Here is a 22,694-nt window from a genome sequence, read left to right as displayed (position 1 = left end):
ATAGGCTGGAACGTTTTTCCCTGGAGCGTAGGATGCTGAGGGATTAACTTTCTGAGGTCTGTAAAATCATGAGAGGCATAGGTAATGTGAATAACCACAACCTTTTCCCCAGGGTAGGAGGCCAAACTAGAGGACATAGATTTAAAGTGAAAGGGAAAAGATTTAAAAGGGACCCAAAGGACAACTTTTTCACACAGGGGATGGTGGGTTTATGGAACAAGCTGCCAGAGGAAGTCGTAGAGGTGGGTACAATTACGACATTTACAAGACATTTCGACAGGTACATGGATAGGAAAGGTTCAGAGGGATATGGACCAACCACAGACAAGTGAGACTAGCTCAGTGAGACAACCTGGTCAGTGTGAATGAGTTGGGCCGAAGGGCCTGTTTCCATGCTGTATAGCTCTGTGATTCTTTAACTCTGCCCTCTCTCAGGATCTACCCTGCAGCCACTGGCTCCCAGACACTGTCCTCGCCAGTGCGTCCCCACACTGCAGGCGCGCAGTTGCTACTGGGCAGTCTGGAGCTGGCCTGGTAAGGACATGGGCTCACTGTGGGCATTCTGAGTCAATATCTGTATCGCATTGTCAAGAGAGATACCTTTCAGTAGTCAGACAGCAACCACAGGGGATGCCCCATGATGCAGGGGTGGGTTTTCAAGCCTACGTGGAAAATCACAAACACTAAGAGGCACAAGTGGCTGGCGGTAAATACACTTTGATTCATTGTTTTGACTAGCTTCCTTCACAACCAGATACTTTGTTCCATTAGAGTACTTTCTCCATTTGTGCAGCTTCTGCTGAGTGGAGCCTTTTAATGTATTGAAAGTAACTGACTGCAGATGCTGCTCCAGATTTTCATCTCTCTGTTCCTCACTCTTACCTAACCAGAGAAACTCAGTCAAAGGCATTGAAGTGACTGTGCAGCTGTAGCTTCAGTGCACACAGGATCGTCACATGCTGAAAGAGTGTGAAGTCCCTATCTTGGTTGATACGTGTCCATTCCTCTGATAAGCTTCATGTGGTTATTGAAAGGACAGGACAGTGAGACTCACTGTATGGTGGCAGTCTACACTGCCATGTTATCAGGCCAGATGCATCACCCAGGTTGCTTTATGAGGTCTGGCCAATGCTGCCAATGGCAGACAGCTACTGTTGGTTTACTCACAACATGATAAGTTCATGTTTGCAATAATTGTGGAATCATGCAAAAAGATTCAAAAGCTTATACAGTAGATGCAGGGTTCCTCAGAATTTGTCTGAAGTACCAAGTAATGGCATAACGAGTGCAAACCCATTGACAGAGTCAATAGCCAATAAACAGAGATCTTTGGAAGTGTGAGGATGATCTCAATTCAGTGATTACACTGACAGATACCAAACGTGGCTAGGTCACTCCCATGTCTTCGAAGAATATCTGTCATTGGAAATCCATTGTTGTTTGATGAATCACAGAGGTGGGGAGCTTGGGGTATCTATTTGAAGCACATTGCTACACGGCTGCAGTGTTGAGTTTCTTTTGTAGCTGTATCATGAGAGAAAAAGGGCCTGAGTGTGGATGTCAAGCTCTGAAGTTAGGTCTGTAAAGGAACAGAATGCCAAGTCGGCTGTATTGTTAGAGATATGGTCTCAATTTCAGATGGAGTGAATATCTCAATCAAGTGATACGCAACTATTTGCAGCAGCTGCTTAAATATTCCATTGAATCAAGAAGAGGTTATTAAGTGCCCTTCTGACCCCACTTAATATTGTTCTGATCCTAAATATCCATTGGTATATTTGACTGCGTATTCTTAACTGGGTCATTGGATGAGGACTTGTAAGGTTTGTAAATGGAAAGAGCTTCAAGCCATGAAGTATTTATCCTTTAAAATTAATTCATGATGCAGAAGATATTACACTTCAGAAGTAGGAGTAATGTGTGACATGAGAAATAACATTTATTTTTTGTTGCAAGGCAGAAATATGATGGCAAATGAACTTACTCAATTAAGGCTTTGGATCTGAGTAAGCCCTCGTTGCAATATCTGGCTGAAAGTGAACTGGTACCTTCAGCCCGCTGCTTATGAGAACAAACATTTGCATTAAGTTGAAGCTGGTAACTTCCGGGAAATCATTTACAGTTATAGTAAATTTCATTGTCCATTGTATCACAATAATGCCACAACCTGGAAGGAAACTTATTTGGTTATTATTTCATTGCTGTTTCTGGAACATCGTTATGTGGTCTGCCATAACTTATTCAGTACAATAATGGCTATATTTCGATTATACTTCAGAGGCTAAGAGATGCCTTGTGAATCCTGAAGTTATGTTAGTTGGTTTTATAAATGCAAGTTCTTCTTCAAGCAGCCTAGGAGATGATCTAGGAGAAAATAAAAAGGTTTTTCTTTTAGATGAGTGCACGAATTCACATCAATGGCAAGGCACAGGCCCAGGAGTTAAATAGTGTTGGAAAAGAAAATTTAATAGGATGGTGTAAGGCCAGCAAAATGAATGATTTACATATGGCTAACTGCAACAAAACCCAGTTGTACCTGAGGTCTGAGGTCCGCATGCTACCAAATGGGCCTCATGCACTGAAAGGACTTTGCTTCAGCTCTCCACCATTGTGGAATGTAGAAATCATCCAGTGACTGCTGTTTTAAGTTGTGGGGGGTAGGAAGTCAGAGAAAGAGTTTTGGATACTGGAGATTTGGAGGGGCAGGTGGGTTGTAGCCAGTCTCTGAGAATTGTCAAAGTGGGCAGGATGAGAGACCCAGATATTAGGTTTTTGGCAGGTAGAAAGAGGGAAGCCAACCTGAACCAGAGTGAAATTGCCTAGTCTGGAGATAGTTAAGAAAGATAAGATTTTAGGCAACAGATGAACTGAGGTAGTCTAGCAGTGTTCCAGAGACAAAGCAGGTAGATTTAGTGATGGGACAAATACATGGTCTAAAGCTTAATGTAGCATGGTCTGGTGTGTGCATGAGTCTCAGTGGAGGTCCAGTGTAATTATGGCGAGTGTTCTAACCTACAGCAGAGACTTTTGACTGACACAGAGCCATCTTGTTGGCTTCCTAGCAAAGTACAAAATCTACCTGTGGCACTTAGATGGATTGCCTTCCAGAAGTCATTTATGGTAGCATGTTCAAAGTCGGATACAAAGCACAATATGCACCCCACAGCGCTGCTTTTAGAAATTAAAATGAGAAAAAACTACTTATGCTGCAGTTCAATAAGTTTGTTCAGGACACCAACCCAGAGGAAGTAAAAGAGGAACAGTCAAAACCAAAGAATACGACCAAAGTCCAGCAGTCTACACATTATAGTTTACACATTATTAAACGCAGAGATGAGATGCACACTTATTTCAATACCACCATTAAAATAAAGCAATTGAATTATTTCACTGGTGGAATAAAAATTCGTAAGCAAAGTGCCCATTGTGGTGGTGGATGTGGATTTATAGGCCATGTGCCAAGTGTCTGTTTTAAATCTTATAATTTGCTTTTTTTCACAGGCCTGAGTGCGCCAGATGGCTGAACAATCAGTCTTGAACTTCCGTCCTAAACAGGCGCAGAAACACACTCCTAATTGTTTCCCATAGCTGAGATCAGACATTAACCTAACTACATAACCCAGATTGCTTCTACAATTGTTCCTCACTTCTCTCCACCTAGTAAGAAACTGTCAACAAGTTCAGGCTCAACAAAAATTCACTGAACAATAAACAAAGGTTAGTTCGGAAGAACCCTTGATGGATAAGAACTGTTTTCCTGTTGCAATTAATATTAATGAACTGAAAATCCCACCAAATGTAAACCTCCATGCTTAAAGTCCTCATGTGTACAACCTCCAGAGAGATGATTCGTATCAAATTCACTCAGAGGTGGGGACCCTAAACTGAGAAATCAGGTCTGCTGTCAGAGCTTAGAAAAGTAGGGCTTGCCAGCTACCTACTTCCAGGGACTTATCTTCTCAGGGTCAAGGATGACTTGTTTCCACTCCAATTCTGGGGAGTGGAAGATAACTGTGCATGATTTCTTGTAACATAGATAGACATTGCACACCAGCTCTCAAACAGGCTTGACAGAGTGAGGTCTTTGTCCAGTGCTTTGAGCCTTCCTTTTCCTCTCCCAACTCCTGTTCTCCTTCTACCATAACCCCCATCTGGCCTTCCTCCAATATTCCAGCCACCACCCACTTCTGCTATCCCAGGGTGAGGCCACCCCAACCTAGAACCACGCCCACCCCCAAAACCAGCCCATGGCCTTGTTGCCTTGCTCTAACACCCACAAACCCCTTCCCCAAAACTTCAGGGAAATCTTCAAGCACCCACTCAATGCAACCCAAAGTCTGCAGATGATGTCACCTGGTGCTCCATGGGCTAATCAGCCCCAGTGCATCACCTGGCAGACCATGGTATTGGATTTATTGGAAAGGAGGCATCTCATTTGGTCACTATCCTCCTGTCAGAAGCCACGCCAAGTGCACTCCATCCATTGGCTTTCACTGGCACCAATTTTTTTAAAATCTCATTGATTTGTTGACTTGTTGACTTCCATTAATTTCACATCTCATATTTACCACCAGAATTACATAACCCCATTAGAGATGTAGAGTCAAAGAACCATTACAGCACGGAAGGAGGCCATATGATCACTGGCCAGCCAGCCATCCGAAGCACAATCCATTCAATCCCATTCCTTCAATCTTAGAATTAGAGGGTATAGGTTTAAAACAGAGATGAGGAGAAATTTCTTTAGCCAGAGGGTAGTGAAGTTATGGAATTCTTTGCCACATACAGCTGTGGAGGCCCGATCATTGGAGGCATTTAAGGGGGAGATAGATAGGTATCTAATTAGTCAAGGTATCAAGAGATATGGGGATAAGGCCGGAAATTTGGGCTAGATAGGAATAGTATTAGTTTAGCTCATGGAGCAGACTCAATGGGCCAAATGGCCTACTTCTGCTCCTTTGTCTTGTGATCTTGTGATCCTTCACCCAATCCCTGTAACTCTGATGTTTATTTCTTTTAAGTGCCAATCTGCTTCCTTTCCACACTAACCCTGTCCCAGATTACATGGATGGGTCTATTTGCATGATCAGGCTCTGCTACCACTGCCAGCATGAATGTTTCAATGTAGTCTCCCAAATCCACCATGAGAAGCTAAAGCCACCGACAGCCATTTTTGCCCAGTAGTCCGTCAGGAATCACCAAGTTCTCCACACATTAAGTACAGTGGCAGCTTGTAAATATCCAGCTCCAAAAGTGAACTATTTGGTAAAAGGATAAAGGTGTGTCAAGAATAAGTAACATGGACAGTACAGTAGAGCTGCTGTCCTCTCGTGATCTCCCGGGTGAGGCCGCCCAGCCAACTCCAGGTGTTCTAGTTTCCTCTCATATCCTAAAAACATGCAAAATGGTAGGTTAATTGTCCACTGTAAATTGTCCTCAATGTGTTAGTGAGTGGTAGAATCAGGGGAATGAGTGGAGAATGAATATGGGAGTGGTCAAATGAGTGCTTGATATCCAGTTCTGACCTGGTTGGCAAAGGGCCTGTTTCCATGCTGCATGACTCCATGACTCTCTGAAATTAATGGTGAGTTTTAGGCCATTAGTAAGGTCCTTAGCAAAAATTCATTGCATTTGTTGCTGTTGCCATGAGATGTAAGGGAGGGACAGGTCATTGGAGAACTGAAATGTGGTTGCCAATGAGCGTATGATGTTTTTTCCCTGGCTCACTTGCCATTTTCCTTGCAGAACCAGGTTCCATTCATTTCTGGATAACTATTGAGTTCCTATTGACTGTGAACAGAATTTTAAGGCCTGGTTTAATGCTGAAAAATGTGAAATTATTCAAAGCAATTGACCCAATGAGGAATTGAGCAGTCAGACAAGAGGAAGTAGATTGTCAGATATAGCTCGTGGTGCTCTTCTCACTTATGTTGGAATACTGTCTCCTGCTCATTGGGTTAAAGGATGAAAGGAAAAATAAGAACTTAACAGGATAGCTCACCTCTGAGCACCATATCTCAGATAGGATAGGTAATAAAATATTATTCATTTCACCTGGAAAAAATTGAATTTTCTAAATGAGGTGATGAAATTCATCACAACAACAAAATTATCAGGCTGATTTGATGTGATTAGTGAGTTTGTTTGCACAGAATATATGAACTTCCAGGATCACACACAAAATACTCATGATCCATGAGCAGTGCAAATTTAAGTGTCATCTTAAGCATGGTACTTCTTCAACAGGTCGGGCAACATTGAAGAGAAGGAAGGAGCGAGTATTTCAGATCAAAAACCTATCAATGGGCTGTTACTGACCTGAAACGTTAACTCTGCTTCTATCTCCACGGATACTGCCTGAGCACCGAGTATTTCCAGCATTTTATAGCGTATGGAACAGCCAGGGTGAAGAAGTATCATAATGTGGATGCTGGAAATCTGAGATAAAACTATAACATGCTGGAAATACTCCGTGCTCAGGCAGTATCCGTGGAGGTAGAAGCAGAGTTAACGTTTCAGGTCATTAACAGCCCAATGATAGGTTTTTGATCTGAAATATTCGCTCCTTCCTTCTCTTTAATGTTGCCCGACCTGTTGAAGAAGTATCATGCTTAAGATGATACAGCGTATGTAACAGCCTCCTATTAAATTGTACTTCCTCCTATTAGAAATAAATTTGACAATTCAGAAAAGTATCCAACAATCCAGACATTATAGCCATCTCCATTACAGGATGAAGGTGAAGAGAAGTTTCTTCTGTCAGAGAATCATAATCCTTTGGAATTCTCTACCCCAAAGATCTCCAAAGGTGAAATTGTTACATATGTTCAGGGTGGAGACTGATAGATGTTTGAACCACAAAGGAGTCGAGGAGTATGGGGAAATGAACGGGAAAGTGTGTTAAGGATCAGCTGTGACCTAAACGATTGTGAAGCAGGCTCAATGGGCCAATTTTCCTACTCCTACTCTTGCTCCTGTTTCTTATGTTTCCAAGGTTTCTCTAGAAATGTTGTCACCACAGTTCACTGTATTTATCCCAAGCATAAAAATTAACAGAAACTTCTTCACATAAATCAAAATAAGAGGATTTCTATAGTTTCAAAAAAGCTGACATGGCAGCTACACAGCTCATAACTAATGACTCAGACACACATCTGGCAACTCAAAAATGAAAAAATTATGCTGGATTAACTGTGGTTTACTGAGTTAAATCCCAGTTTAATCAGTTATGATTCATTGGTTTCCCTCAGTGTTCTGGGAAACTAGATGTGTCGTGGAGTGAAACAACAATCATCATCTGCCTGTAACTTAAAATGAACATAGAAATAATAACTGCAAATTGTGCTCATTTCATTGAAGTCAATGAAGCTGCTTTTCAGAAGCCAATTGCCACACATTGTGTTATTTTACCCATTTTGTGCTTGTGAACAACGTTGAATTTCTATCCCCAAGAACCAAATGCTTTGTACTAATGCCAGTCACTGGAACACAATAAAAGACTCTTGGTATTTTCATACATTTTAAAAATCAGCTCAGAATCAGCCAGAAACTTAAGGATGTGTACATACAGAGCTTATCACCAGACTGGATTTAATAGTTCTGTAATTTGTCAATCGATCACTTTCGCCATTGCTTGACTTTAGATTTTGCAGGGGAAACTAAGAAAATTGTAAGGGTCTTCCCTAATCAATACTTTATCAAGTAGAAGGTTCAAAAGAATTTGAGGTGACTGAATGTTTGAAGTGCACATTCTGAGAGTGCCCTCTAAGCCATCAATTGCCAATATTACACAAAAATTAGTGATGCTTAGCAATTGACATTATCTCACAACTTTGAATCACCTTCTGCAAAAAAGTAATATGAGTTAGATTAATAGCCTTACTCAGAGACCTCAGAACCAAGCATGTTAAATTTCCACACAAACCTGGACGTGCATTTCAAAATTAGGGTCACAACACATTATGGATCTTGATTGAAAATGGATCATTTTATACTGTAAAATAGTTAGGTACATTTTTCAAGTTAGCTAGTTTTTGGCCTTAGACTTTATTTGATGTGATGCTGCCTTATCATGCACCACAAATCTTTACTGGTGCACTCAGTGAAGCTGGACTGCACACTGTAAAGTATATGAATCATCAAAAGTTTGGTGAAGTAAGCATTTATTTTCTAAAACTGTGCGAGTCCAGAAAGTAAGTGACTAGTTCTGTAGTCAGCACAAATATTGGAATGGTGCTATGTGGAAGTTTCTGTGCGAAGTAGTAAAAACAACAAAATGTAATGCGTTGCCTGAACAGATGTAAAGAATTATTTACTTTTAGATTATTTAAATATTAACCCGGATGAAAGGAAGTCAGCCACCACAACAGCAGCACTAGATTAGTCATTAGTTCCTGAATTACATGCTTTAGTCGATCAGTCTCATATGATTTCTATTTCTCATGGGTGGAATCAGACAATTCTTTCCCCATAAACTCTTGGTTCCTGTTGTTATTAACGTTATCATCCTTGTTGTTAGCTGCCTCCACCAGCACCTCCACCCACACTGTCGCCTCCAGATAGTCAATGATTCAGCTGACATCCTTTTTCAAAAGTTAAAATAAGCGAACACGATACAAATGTATAATTTCCTTGCAGTGCATTACTGCCAACAAAGGCATTGGGGTCTATAATGACAGCATTATTTAGTGGCTTGTCAAATAAGCTGCATAACCTTCTGAACAACTGGACAGCATTTATATTGTGTGCTGACAAGCAGACGGAGGTGCAAATAACCCATTTAAATTCCTACTGGAATAATAAAAATACTTTGTCTTATCATGATGCAGCCCAGGCCACAGAACAAGGTTGTTCTGTGGTATTGGCATAAGTGAATTTACATAATAATTATGCGCCTTAAGCCAAAGGTCCAAACTCCCATCAGAACATTTTCCCGCAATATGTTTCTCATAAATAAAACCATTGCCCAAGTCTCCCGACCAGTTTCAATCACTACTTAAATAACCGAGGATCAACCTGAGGCAGGGTCTCGATCTGAAATGTTGACCATCCCTTTGCTTCCACAGCTGATGCCTGACCCACTGAATTCCTCCAGCCATTTACTTCTTTTGCTGTGGATGAATAACTTCACTGAAGGTGCAACAAACATTGAGCAGTTTACAAGATAATTTCACCCAAATTGCAATGTACATTGAAATATATCAAAATATAATTTGTTATCTATTCTGGCTGGTATAAACTTGAAACACAGCTTGAGCAATAGCTGATGTCACTGCCACCTATCCACCAGACCGAGTGTTTCACTGAGAGCACATTTCAGGATGTGGTCACTCTGCAACTCAAGATCCCATCTGTATGCTATCATTTTGGCTCAGTTTTCCTTTTCCATTAGTATTGTCAGAACTGTTGGGTTTGTCCCACAGCCTTGCTGCTAACAAAGCAATACACAGGCAAAGAGGCACAATGCGCTTCACTGTTACTCTATTTGCCCTCATTAATCTGTTTGGTCTCACCATCAAAATATTTCCTTTGTCCACCCATAGAGCCCCACATTCTCTGCTACCTAAACAAACTTGCTTTTCTCTCTTTCCCAGTTCTGGCGAAGGATCCGAGATACGAAACATCAACTGTTTCTCTTTCCATAGATGCTGTCTAACCTGCTGAATATTTCCGTCATATTTTGGTTTTGACTCAGATTTCAAGCATCTGCCATTTATTTACTTTTTGGGCCCCACTCTTTTCCTCTTTTACCTTCTTGCCCTTAAAATATTTATCAAATACTTTGGAATTTAATTATTTTGTTGCAATAATTAAATATTGTTATTGTAGAAAGGACTCCTTAATCAATATTGCAATGCCACTTCCTTTATTATAGCCTCCCTCCCCCACTAAGAGTGAAAAGTCTGTACCCTGCAATGTTGAATTACCAGTCTTGTCCTTTTCTCAAACATCTTTGTGATGGCAACAATATCATATTCCCACGTGTTAATCAACACTCTAAGTTCATCTGCATTAGAATAGATGCAATTTAGCCTTGAATTTCTCTCATGTGTTTTATCACACCCCTGTCTGCTCTGCTTATTAGACTAACATAATTTTACTTCTCTATTTGACTATAGCTCTCTCCTACAGTTCATCTATTCTGTGCCCAATTTCCCTGCCAAATTAAATCCTCCCCAACAGCACTGGCAAATCTTCCTGCAAGGATGCTAGTCCCATTCCAGTTCAAGTGCAATCCTTCCAGCTGGCACAGGTTCCATTTTCCTCTGAAGCACTCCCAGTGATCCACAAAAAACACACCCTCCCTACTACACTCCTCCAACTCCTATACTCACTAGGATGTGTCACCAGAAGAAGTACAAAGATGACAGCCTTCGAGATCCTGCTCTTTAATCTGTGACCTAGCTCCCTAAATTCACGTTGCAGGACCTCATTCCCATCCTTACCCATGTTGTTTGTACTAATGTGATCCACAACCATTGGCTGTTCACCCTTCCTCTATATTTAGCAACAGGGTTTTGGGAAAAAAATTGTATATTGCACAAAAATGTTACAGTAGAATTTTTAGACCTTTCCCTTCCTGTTTTCATTGTTTCTTCTTACTAGATATCCTATGTACTGGAACTGATGTTAAAGCACAGAAAGATCCTGTCACGGCTCTTCAGGAGACCTCCATCAATAAGCCACTCCCCTGCTCTTTCCACAGGACTCTGAAAAACTTCCCCTGCAAGTACATTCCCCTTTCCACATCAACTGATGAATCTGCTTCAATTACTGTTTCAGGCAGTGCATTCTGCTCATAACATCACATTGTGTAAATCATTTGTTCTCCACATGTGTTTCTTCAATTTAAAGATGCTTGCTTCACAAGTTTTGCCAATAATGTCATTGACTCTTTGGAGTGCACGTCTTCAACATATGAACCTACTTTTCATGACAGCCAATAGCACACCTCTCTCTGCTCATATGAATAGATGATCCCAATGCCCATAATGCTTTTCACCTTTGCAATTTACAAAAATTTACTTAACGAGATGTTGAAGAGCCTTCTAAGGTATCGTGTCTCAGGATCATGATCCTTTTGGAAATCAAGGAATGGCTGTGTTGCCTCTGGTTCCTTACTCATTGAATCCATGTCCTCTGGTTATCAGCCTCTCTGGAACTTCAAGCAGCTTCCCTTTTTTATCAAAAATTTTCATGAAGACCTCTATCAAGCTCCTTTGTTCTGAGGACCTCGGCTTCTCCAGTTTCTCATAACGGAATCCCTGGAACCATTTCAGTAAAAATTCCTGTGCACCCTGTCCGAGCTCTTGGTGCCACAAAGTGTGATGGCCAGAATGGGAGACAAAGCTGAAGCCTATCCTGTATTTCATAACTGTTCAGCAGAACTTCCTTGCATTTGTACTCTATGTCTCCATTAATGAAACTCAAAATCTGATATGTGATTTTAACAGCTTTCTGACTTGTCCTCCCCTTCCAGAAGTCTGTGTACATGCATTCTGGGTCTGTTCAATGGTGTTGCAGGCAATAGAGCACTGAATGCTCTACTTCTGCTTCTGTTTCTTATATTAAAATGCATCTCCTTTAAATTTGCACCCTGTACATCATATTGCCTCAACCTCTTTCTCCAACCCCAAATGGATCCATTCACACTTCTCTACATTACCTTTCATCTAGAGACCTCCTCACTGTTTTTGTGACATACCCCATGAAAAATCAGGAGGTCAGGGCCATGATTTCCCAAATACCACCATTCAACACAGGAACAGGCCTTTTGACACACACTGTCCATGCCAGTCATCAAGTACCCAAGTCCAGATGAAGGGTCTCTACTCGAAACGTTGACTGTCCATTTCCATCAACAGATTAGAGAGTATGGATTATGAGGAGATACTAAAGGAGCTAGGGCTGTTCTCATTGGAGGGAAGGAGGATGAGGGGAGACATGATAGAGGTATACAAGATATTGAGAGGAATAGATAGAGTGAACAGCCAGTGCCTCTTTCCCAGGGCACCAATGCTCAAAACAAGAGGAGATGGCTTTAAGGTCATGGGTGGGAAGTTCAAGGGAGATGTCAGAGGGAGGTTTTCACCCAGAGAGTGGTTGGTGCATGGAATGTGCTGCCTGGGGTGGTGGTGGAGGCTGATACATTGGACAAGTTCAAGAGATTGTTAGATAAGCATATGGAGCAATTTAAGATAGAGGGATATGTGGGAGGAAGGGGTTAGATAGTCTTAGGTATGGTTTGAAGGGCGGCACAACATGGTGAGCCAAAGGGCCTGTATTGTTCTATGGTTCTATAGTTCTATAGATGCTGCCTGGTCCATTGAATTCCTCCAGAAATCTTGTTTTATGCTCCAGATTCCAGCATCTGCAGTCTCTTGTGTCTCCAAGTACTTAATTATAATAATCCTATTTTCTAACATCCAGCACACAATTTTCTCTATCATGACATATCAAGTGCTCATCTTAATACTTCTTAGATGTTACAAGAGAATCTGCCTCACCATCTCTGCAGGAAGTGCATTCCAGATTTCAACCACCCTCTGGTGAAAAAACTCTTCCTCAATTCCCATTGAAATCTTCTACCTCTTACCTTAAATCTACACCCTCTGCAAAAAAATAGTTCCTTACTGTTCAACATCTCTATGTCCCTCATAATTAAGATCACAGCAAATCCTTGGTTTCATAGAACATAGAACACTACAGCACAGTACAGGCCCTTTGGCCCACAATGCTGTGCCAACATTTTATCCTGTTCTAAGATCTATCTAACCCTTCTCTCCCACATAGCCCCTATTTTTCTATTTATCTAACCTCACTGCATTTTCCTGCAAAACTGATTCCCAACAACAGTATTATTATGTTACAATATTATATCCACTTTAAGAATGCAACACATTTCCCTTCTAAGAACATTCTGTATATGTTGTGAGCCTGTGCAGTGGCTAAGATGATGTGTCCATTTTACTAATCATTGATGTTTAATCATTAACATGGAGGCCAAACATTGGAGTTTACAACTATCTTTACCCAGGCCATGGAACATTTTCAACCTTGGACCATTTTATTTGGTAGAAAGGATTGTGAAGCCTATAAGTTAAAATCTGATAGTTATTCCAAAATAATCTCTTATTCTGGGAGTAAACTTAATATTTGTTGGTATCCAGTCTCAAGGTGTCAATTATGAACAAACTCTTTAATTTGGAGTCATAAGAGACTACAGATGCTGGAATCTGGAGCAACAAACAATCTGCTGGAGGAACTCAGCGAGTCGAGCAGCATCTGTGGTGGGGGGGGGGGGAGAGAAATTGTCGATGTTTTGGGTCAAGAGGACCAAGGGTGGAGAGAAAAAATAGCTGTATGAAGAGGGGCGGAGGAGGGGTGAGACAGGGTCCGATAGGTGAACCAATAAGGGATGATGGGCAGAAGGAGCCAGGTGGGGGACCGGGATGGGTGGAGTTAGGAGACAGAGACAGGCAGCTGATGTGTGGAAGCAGACAAATACAAAAACTGGTAGATGGAGCCAGGTGGGAGGGTGAAGGTGGAGACAGGGACTGGAGGGCGATAAACGAGAACACAAAGGCTACAAGTGCTGGAATCTGATACTTTAATAATGGGAACCATTAAGGGAGAGATGAAGGGCTGATGAAACCAGATGGTGGTGGGGGGGGGGAGGCGGGGGGGCGGCAGGGGAGATACCCTGGGTGGATGGAACCAGGAACATTGGAAAATGCAATATTCATACCATTGCGTTGTTGACTACCCAGGTGGAATATGAGGTGTTGTTCTTCTAGTTTGCACTGGGCCTCACCCTGGCAGCGGAGAAAGCTGAGAACAGACAGGTCGGTGTGGGAGTGGGAAGGGGAGGTAAAATGGCATGAATCCAGATGCTCGGGATGGCCATTGCAGACAGAGCACAGATGCTCTGCAAACCGGTTGCTTAGTCTGCAGAGGTCTGAGAAATGGCGGAAATGCAAGAAAGGGCATTTAATCACAGTGAAAGGGCAGTCATGTTTCCTGAAAAAGGAGATATTTTTAACTTAAAGACTTTTTAATTTGCTTTTTTGGATCCACAAGCAGGACCAGTGAATTTGGGATTTAACTGGCAGTCATTTATGAGTAGCAGACATACATTGGGGCTTTGGTGATGATAGTAGAAGGTGTGATAAGATGGTAAAGTGGTAATGAACAAAGGTACAGTAAAACTCCGATAATCCAGTATCAATTGATCAGAAATCCTGACGGTCAGCATCTGGCTCAGTCATTAGTCTGGAATGTGGCCAGGAGTCCAGAATACAGGGGGCATGTGGCCAGAGTCAGAAGAGCAGAGTGTGGGCCAGAGCCAGGGGTAGGATCCAGAACACCAGTGTGTAGCTTTGTGGTTGGGGTGAGGATCTAGAGTGTTGTATATTTCCCATTCTCTTTAAATTCAGGGGCTCACTGGAAGATATATCATCTCACAGTGCCACATATAAAAACATGAAATAAAGGTGTGTTTGGGTATTAATAGAGTAACATCCAACAGTCTGGAAGATCTGTTAGTCCAACACTGCCAATATCCCCAGTGCGCTGAATTAGCAGAGCTTGACTGTAGTTCACAAATGCAATGAATGAAAGGTGTACAGTGGTTGATGGTGACTTTGTGTAGAGAGCAACAGAATGATGATATGAAGATTCACCTCAAATCCACCACACACTTCTCCAAAGAATAGAGACCAGTTACTTTCTCACAGGAGGTGTTTTCTCTGAGCTACTCTGGCACACCTCCTGATATTAAGCCTTTCACCAGTACATGCAGAAGACCAAGTACAGATGGTTACATAAGTTCCATTCCTGAGAACCATTCATAAACCGATTTTTCACTAAGTCAGAAATGTCCATTTTCGATTGCTACCCATATTGTATGGCTCTGCATACATCTCCTGTAATTCTTTCATTGAATATCTTTCATATTCACCAGAACACTACCTATTAATGGAACATATGGTCTATCCAGTTGTTAATGAATACCACAAAAATGTATCTATTTTTTAAATGTTATTTATTATTATATTAATAATTATAAAATTAAAATTATAAAAATCTATTAATAATTATTATTAATGCTATCTTGAAAAATTCTTTAAAAATTAATGGGAGAATTTGGGTAAAGTCAGATTTCCATAAGTTACGTCTCCCATAACCCGGAGAAGCCATGTATCAAAATTTCAATTTACTCAGATGCAGATAACAGAGGGAGTAGGAGTCACAAGGACTGAGGAAAGGTGAGTCAAAATAGTTTGATTCACAGGTGGAAATAATGTTCTTTTTGAGCTCTGGGTATGTTAATAACCTTGGAGGAAACTACTTCACAATGTATTAAACCAAGAATTAGCATTTCTTTTACATCTTATCTCCTCTCAGGAAACTCAAGAGCCACCAATGGACTGTGCGCAGAGGTAGAGGTCAGTTGTACAGTAAGGTTGCACAACCAGTAAATGCCAGCCTAGATTATGTGCTGGTCAGTAAAGGTGCCTCAGTCCACAATCTTCCATCTCACAGCTCACATTGTTATCAGCTGCTTGCATCACTACTTTCACCACTTGTGGTTCTTTGTACAATTAGTTGAGAACATTTCCCCGAGTTCTCTATACTTTTGTATACAAAATGTTACTGTTACCAAAGAGATTTTCAGGATAATGAGGTCATCCAGAGACAAATGGATTGCCCATAGCCTCTGAAAATGTAGTAGGAATGACACAAGCTCTAAAATAACAAAGAAGAAGAAACCTATAAACCAACAACATATATAAATATCTCAGGGTTTTTCCAAGAGAAGATGAAATTACAAATCTAGCACATAAACTGCAAATGTTGATCATATGAAATATTTAAACAAATTAATCTTCAGATTAACACCCTTCATCGCAACTGTGTAAAAATTGTAGCAAACAACAGTTTTCTCCACCTCTTCATTTCAGCTGAGACATTGGTCCTTTGTAATATTTTCCAGTCGAACGAGGACTTTTACCTGAAAGGTTATTTGGTCTGCACTCACCATAGATGCTGACTGAGTATTTCCAAAACCTTCTGTTTCTGTATTCTGACTGACTGCTTTCAGTTCAAAAAGGGGGTGAGAATAGTGGGTTGTACAGTGGGTGGTTGGGAACCATACACATGAAAATTGGCTGCAGGAAAATTGTTGTAAGGTTACCATATCCTTGCTGGTACTATTAGATCATCAATACCAAACTAAAAACAAATCTTCTTTGTTAACTTTCTCTTGACTGGTTGCCTTATCAGTCAACGTTCTCCAGTTTAAAACACAAGCATAACATAAAATACAGGCCTGTAATTTCAAAGCGTGAAACATTTATGTCAGAAAAACAATAGGCAAAAAAAGAAATATTATATGTAGAAGGATCATTTCTTGTTAAAGGAAGTCACTTTTAGTTTTCGAAACTGCTGATACAAAGAAGTGACTAATGTAGATAAAGGAGTATGTCGGGTGGGTTTGGTAAGAGCAGTGAATTTGATTATCACACCATCATCAGTTTAACGAAATGACAGACAGTGCTGGATGATAAAAATGTACCAAGTGTCATACACAGACGATCCGCCCCTTGGATCCACTGGGTGAGCTTTGCCATGAAAGTAACACTTTACTCGGTCTCAGCAGGCTGCTCATGTACCAGACTGCTGAATATTTAACAAGACTTTCTGGTTCTGTGGAATGAGACCTACAAATACCATAGTGAACCTTGGCAAATAAAGAGATTGAGGTTATTTACAAGGCTTTTCGTAATGTGGTATTGATGCCTCACCAGTCTCCGTCCATTCCACTAAATATTCTGGCTCTCGACCTCAAGTGTGAAAGATATAGTCTCTTGAAAGCAACATAGTTGAGACCCCAATATAACTGTGGCTACAAACATTAAAGTTGTTTTTTACTGGGATCTATAGTGCTTACTCTTTCTAAATCATGAGATCCTCGGACACAGAGGCAACACCCATGTCAGTTTTGCTGGGTTCACGAAGATCAACATAAAACAAAAACACTTCTTTCTCCTAAAAAAATGTTTATTTAGAATCCAGTGATTTCCAGTACAGACTAAGTACCTCTTGTAAGTTTGAACTACTTCACCGAGATCGCACTGTTGAGTCTCATACTTGCTAACCAATCAGGCGACTCCAAGCCTTTCTCGCAGTTGGTAATTACTTTTCTTTTCCATGGATTATTGCCTTCTGGTTCCATTGCTCTCTATTCTCCCTTCTCTGTTAGGCCACACCAAGTTCATTAGCATAAATAGCCTTGCTAAAGCCAGGAGTAGAGTGTGGAGTCACACTGTATCTAAACACAGAGCTAGTCAATCGACAATGCTGTCCTTGTCACGTGGTATTCCTTGCAGTAAACACTACTGTAATCTTGGAGCAATGGTTTCTTCAAGGCTTCTTTTAACACATGTATGCTGCCCCACTCTCTGCTCTCTGCCGTCCCAATGGAAAGAGGATGATACAGAGAAGTCAATGGATGTTCAATGCCAAAAAACTGCATAATATTCAAATAAATATGAAGTAACTTGTGACCTGTCATCAGAGGTTGCTGGTCCACATGTAGCAAAGACCCACCTCAACTCTTCAGTGGTATATTCCAACATCATACAAGTGCCCACAAGTTTGACTGCACATTGATAAATACAAGAAAATGATGCCTGCTTTACATTCTGTTTTACAAGCTATTGCTGGATAGATTCTATTTTCTGACATTAGCGCTTATACTCTTTAAAAGAACTGTTATTTAGCAGATGACTGCCAGTAAACTAAAACAGTGAGTAATGCCATTGTGGTCACATAATGCTGTTGTGGTTTCTGGACTAAAGCTTTGGGAGTTGTCCTTTGATTATAGACAGCTGTTGTATTTATGGCAAGAAAAGCAGAGAATTCCCTGGCATTCTTGACTGCCATCTCCCTGAAAATCACAACGTTACTCACCAAATTAAACTTGGGGCGTTTTGTGTCTGACAGCTTCAAGTGGATCCCTTTATCTCCCAGAGTGTCGAAAACCTGCCTCTAAGTGCACAGCCCAAAAATTCTTCACAGTTACACTACCTTGAAAGGTCTTTGAATAAGACATTGTACTCACTCATAGTTTGACTTTGTATGCTGCCTCAAATGCTGTGGATTGAATCATTCTCTCCAAACTGAAACACATCGAGAAACAAGGCAGATTTAGATTTTTTCTGGAACTACCAATTTAGTAAGTGTGTGACATGCTTTGGGCCAGATTCCATAAGTAATGTTGCTTTCTCGCTTTCCCTCATTATAGCATTAATATTCTCAGCATGGCCTTTAAGCTCAGAAATATTACTAGCCATGAAACACACTTTCATCATCCCAATGAAGATCCCATCATCCCAGCGAAGAAGCAAGTGATTCACATCCTTTGATTCCAGTCTGCCTATGAAGCCATTTTGCGTCTGAGTGATGATTTACTTCTTTTTCCTCCCCAGGTAGTCTCACAGTGCTCAAGCCTCCTGTGTTTCCTATTTTATTCCCAATTTTCTCCACTAATGGTAAGCTTACACCATCTTCCTTGCCTTAATTTTACTTCAAAAATCTGTTGGTCCAGCTTTAAGAGTGACTGATGCTGTTCCGCAGTGACATTACTACTTCCTTTGACCACACAACTTATTTACATAATAATATACAAACGCTCTACAATTACCTCTTGCCAAATGCATTGCAGCACTGTCTTTTACAAAGTGCCCAGAGTGCCATTCAAATCAAACTACCTCACACCACTCTTCACTTTATAGATCATCAAGAAGTTGGATGCTATCAGTTATCACAGACACCATTTCCTGCCTCCACAGCCTTTGCAGCAGATTCATACTTTTATGTTAAAGTGTGTGAATCTGTTGAACCTTTACTTATGTGGATGTGTCCCTTAGTAACATTTACATGGATTATGCCGAATGGGATGCAGTTCAGGGAACATTTTCTGAATTTTTGGACCACAAGAGTATTTGGGGGAAATTTTCATTCTGATGAAATGTGTTAATCAAATTCAAATTTCATTTGCCATGGAAAACAGGAGGACATTTGTGCTCGAAATGACTCTTCATAAGAATTATCTGAATAAGTCCCAATTCCTCATCAGAGCTTTACAAGTTTTTCCCCTTTTAAAGTACAAATCCAATTCCCTTTTGAAATTTATTTTTCTATCACCAACTCAGGAAGTGCTTCACAAATTGAAGCAAACTCACAGCATAAACAAAGTTCACCTTCTTTTCAACATGTTTGCCTCACAGCTCTTGAGATTGGGTTCAATCCAGGTTCAATCCTGGACTCGCGTGCTGACTGTGTGGAGTTTGAAGTTGTCCTTTTCACTGTGTGTGTTTCCTCCCACACCCCAAAGACGTGCAGTTTGGTAGGTTAATTGGACATGTTCCCAGTGCATAGATGAGTTGTAGTGTTGTCTCGAATTTAAGTTCCCACTTCTGTCCGCTGCAAAGTAACATAGTGCCACAAGGTTGATTCGATAAAACGCGTTTACTAGCAGTACACTGCTAAGGAGAGTGCTGAAGAGATGTCTCCTTCGCGGTGTACTGCGAATAGTGTACTTGAGTACACTATTAGTGGTGTACTTGAGAGTCGTTTCCCAAGGTCTCTCTTGTACAAAGGAGCAGACAGAAATTTATATAGATATCGTCATGCACACTTAATGAATGCAGCGCCGCAAGTTTCGGTCAGGCCTCAGAGATCCAAAGACAGACATCGCACCTATTGTCCAACCTAATTGAATCAAGAGATTCAAAGACAGGTCTCACCCTCATTGTTTGGACAAGCTTCCCACTCGTTGTTTATTGCTTTATTGTTTATTGTCCAGCATAACTGGTCTGCAACCAAGGCTCCAGATACAGTAATTATCGCTTATCCATGAGTCAGCAGCTTGCGTGCTCTTGCTTGCAAGTTATTTTTCCATCAGCTATATGTATAGTTACAGTCAGTCGCAGTTTCTTAACCCTTTACTTCCTCAGTAGAACTGTGGAAAGAACTGATGGGGATTGGGGAGAATATAAAGGGGTTAGTGTAAATGGGTGCTTGATGGTCAGCACAGACCCAGCGGGCTTTGCTTTCTGTTACACTGGTGATCTTTCCCAACTCTTTTTCCCTCCTGAGGGTGTTGCTCTGCTGAAGGGGTTAAATTATGAGTCAAATGTGAAAAATAGAAGCCCCATTAAAATGGAGGTGTCAATCTTCTTCAAAGCCTTCTATCCAGCCTTCATTAAAACTGTGGGCAGGTTCAAGTTCACTTGTATTTAGATTTGAAATTTTTAGCATTTCCTTTTCCCACACAACCCAAACCAACCTTTTTATTGGGGGAGGGCATGGGATAGTGAGAGAGACATATTAAAATTACCCCACTGCATTCCATTCAAAGTGAGAACATGAATTTTAAAATGTAATTTATTTACTTTAGTCCTTGGTTGGTTAACATAGTAACTTTTTTTTACACAGTAACACTGTTAATCCACCATGCTCAGGACTTTGGTGGTGCCAGATTACTTGATTTTCCAGACTATTACATGTTATTCCAATTAATTCTCCAACACTTTTTAAAATCACTTGTTTTAGATGTAACACAATAGTATAATAAACCAGCAAACCCAGTAGCACGGGAAATGGGGTCCCAGTGAGATTAAGTGGAGCTCGGGAGATGGGGCGCTGCTGAGTTTAAAGGGAGTGCAGGAACTGAGGCCTAGTACATTGAAGGGACAATAGGAATCAGCAATTGATATGCCAGAAGCCAAATCATCGAGACTTCCAAACAATCAGAAAGCAGATTATCAGAGTTTTACTGATGATCATAATTGTGACCTGGACGAAGTGGAACCAAAGTCTGGAATAAATATTTAATTTCTAACTAACCTGGTTTGACCAGCCACGGAAAAAGTAGAAGGCTCTTAAATGAATATAATCAAAATATTAAGAAGCATGTAAAGAGTGCTGAGGGATGTGGTGTGGAAACCCTGATCAAGCCATGCACAGTGTTATCTACATAAATCTAACAAGATAATTACTAAATCAAGCTCTCTTTCTTTGAGATGGGTTAACTAATCTCCAGCTACACTTACAATTGTCATTCAAAACAGCCATCAGGAAGAAGAAAGAATAGCAATGGCATACAAGTAATTTTCATAGAACCTGTACTGCTTGCTGTATGAGTTATTCCGTCATGAAAAAAGTCCACAGAAGCACTCAGAATGATTGCACATTTATCCATGTGAAGCAGGAATATTTTTGCAGAATACTTTGAATAGCTGGAAGAACAGAAACAATAATCATTGCCAAAAAGACAGAGAAATGAACATTGTCTTCAAAGTTCAAAATTCCATGCCATCTTGAAACAGTGACTGTTATATGATTTTGTGTTGGCCTGTTGCCAGTTGGATGCACCATGGAAGCTAATGGAAGTACTACTGCAAATTCACATGGGTATTTTGATAATAATTCAAATTGTTAGAGATAAATAAGACAGAGGTTTATGCATCTAACACTTTTTGTCCCACACTCTGGAAGTCTCTCCCTAAACCTTGTAAATAATCACTTTTCTCAGTGCTTAATCACCCATCCTAAAGTTTCTTTCTTTGACTCATTATGATATTTTTGCCTGAACACTTTTTCTCTGAAGCACCTTTGGACATGTTAAAATATATTATTTCGTCGGAATAATTGTTGCTAAATTCATTCAAGCAGTACAGCAGCTAAATGGCATTGTATAAAATACTAACAGTGAATGTCACATTTACAGAATTAACACATTGAAATGCTTACCTCTTTGTGCTTATAACTTTCCATCTATATTTGAAGCAAAGCTCAGATCTTTAATAACAGTTGTCTCTCACTTCTACTTAAGGCATGTCATTCAGTTGCAAATAACTGCTTAAATCCTTAGTGTGTGACTTTGCCTCATTTCAATGGAAGCCCTTATAGTCTGCTGCCTTTCATTACTGGCTCTATTCTTCTTTGGACGTGATCCACTTAGAATAATTAGTCTACAGTGAGTTCTGACACATACATAAGAGATGGCTCAATAAAAAAGACTGTTCCCAATCCCTCTCCCTCTGAATAAATTACAGTACATATAGGAGAACAACTCACAATCTATTCAACAAATAGTTAATTCTACATCAACAGCTTTTGAAGTTAAGCAATTTGAACAGAATTTTGCTGGACTCACTGCTCCCTTCCTTACATCTAAGTTCATGAGATAATATAAATTCTCTGTGAAACATGGAAAAGTAACTGTTATATTTTTCTTAAGGCTAAGATCACGAGGATATCAAACATGAAGTTGAAACATCTTTTGAGGAAGTGACAAATATTCTTCCCCCATGCCAGGCATGATGCAGAAATGACAGTGAGAAAAACCATTATGGATTAATACCTGCAGGAGATAATTTGTACATATCCTGAGTGCAAAGGTGAGGATCAAAATGTGGCTTTAACCATTGCCCAATGACTACAATTCAAATAGCAGCGACTCCACACTGCCCCTGTATTACAACAATCATTGACAGTAGTCTGCACGAACTGTGCAGTTCATTTGTTCTACACTTCAACAAGAGTCCAGTATCATAACTGGCTAGTGTCAGTCAAAGAAAGCCAGCACTGCTTGCAGCTAGTAAAGGTGACAAAAAACCAACAAG

At 40.5% G+C, this 22,694-nt stretch overlaps 1 long non-coding RNA gene across 1 annotated transcript in view; it reads right to left on the bottom strand.

The window, feature by feature from the left end:
- The window catches only part of LOC127578957 (uncharacterized), a 72,728-nt gene extending 50,864 nt beyond the window's left edge, over positions 1 to 21,864 (bottom strand). Inside the window, exons 1-2 of the long non-coding RNA XR_007957604.1 lie at positions 21,820 to 21,864; positions 18,125 to 18,182 (exon numbers count right to left, since the gene is read on the bottom strand). This is a non-coding gene — a long non-coding RNA (uncharacterized LOC127578957). The remainder of the gene's footprint in view (positions 1 to 18,124; positions 18,183 to 21,819) is intronic.
- Positions 21,865 to 22,694: the final 830 nt, after the last annotated feature.

This window comes from Pristis pectinata, chromosome 16, assembly GCF_009764475.1.
Source record: "Pristis pectinata isolate sPriPec2 chromosome 16, sPriPec2.1.pri, whole genome shotgun sequence".
Taxonomy (NCBI): Eukaryota; Metazoa; Chordata; class Chondrichthyes; order Rhinopristiformes; family Pristidae; genus Pristis; species Pristis pectinata.
The sequence above is the reverse complement of the archived record's forward strand: the minus strand, read 5'-3'. Positions and strand labels throughout refer to the sequence as shown.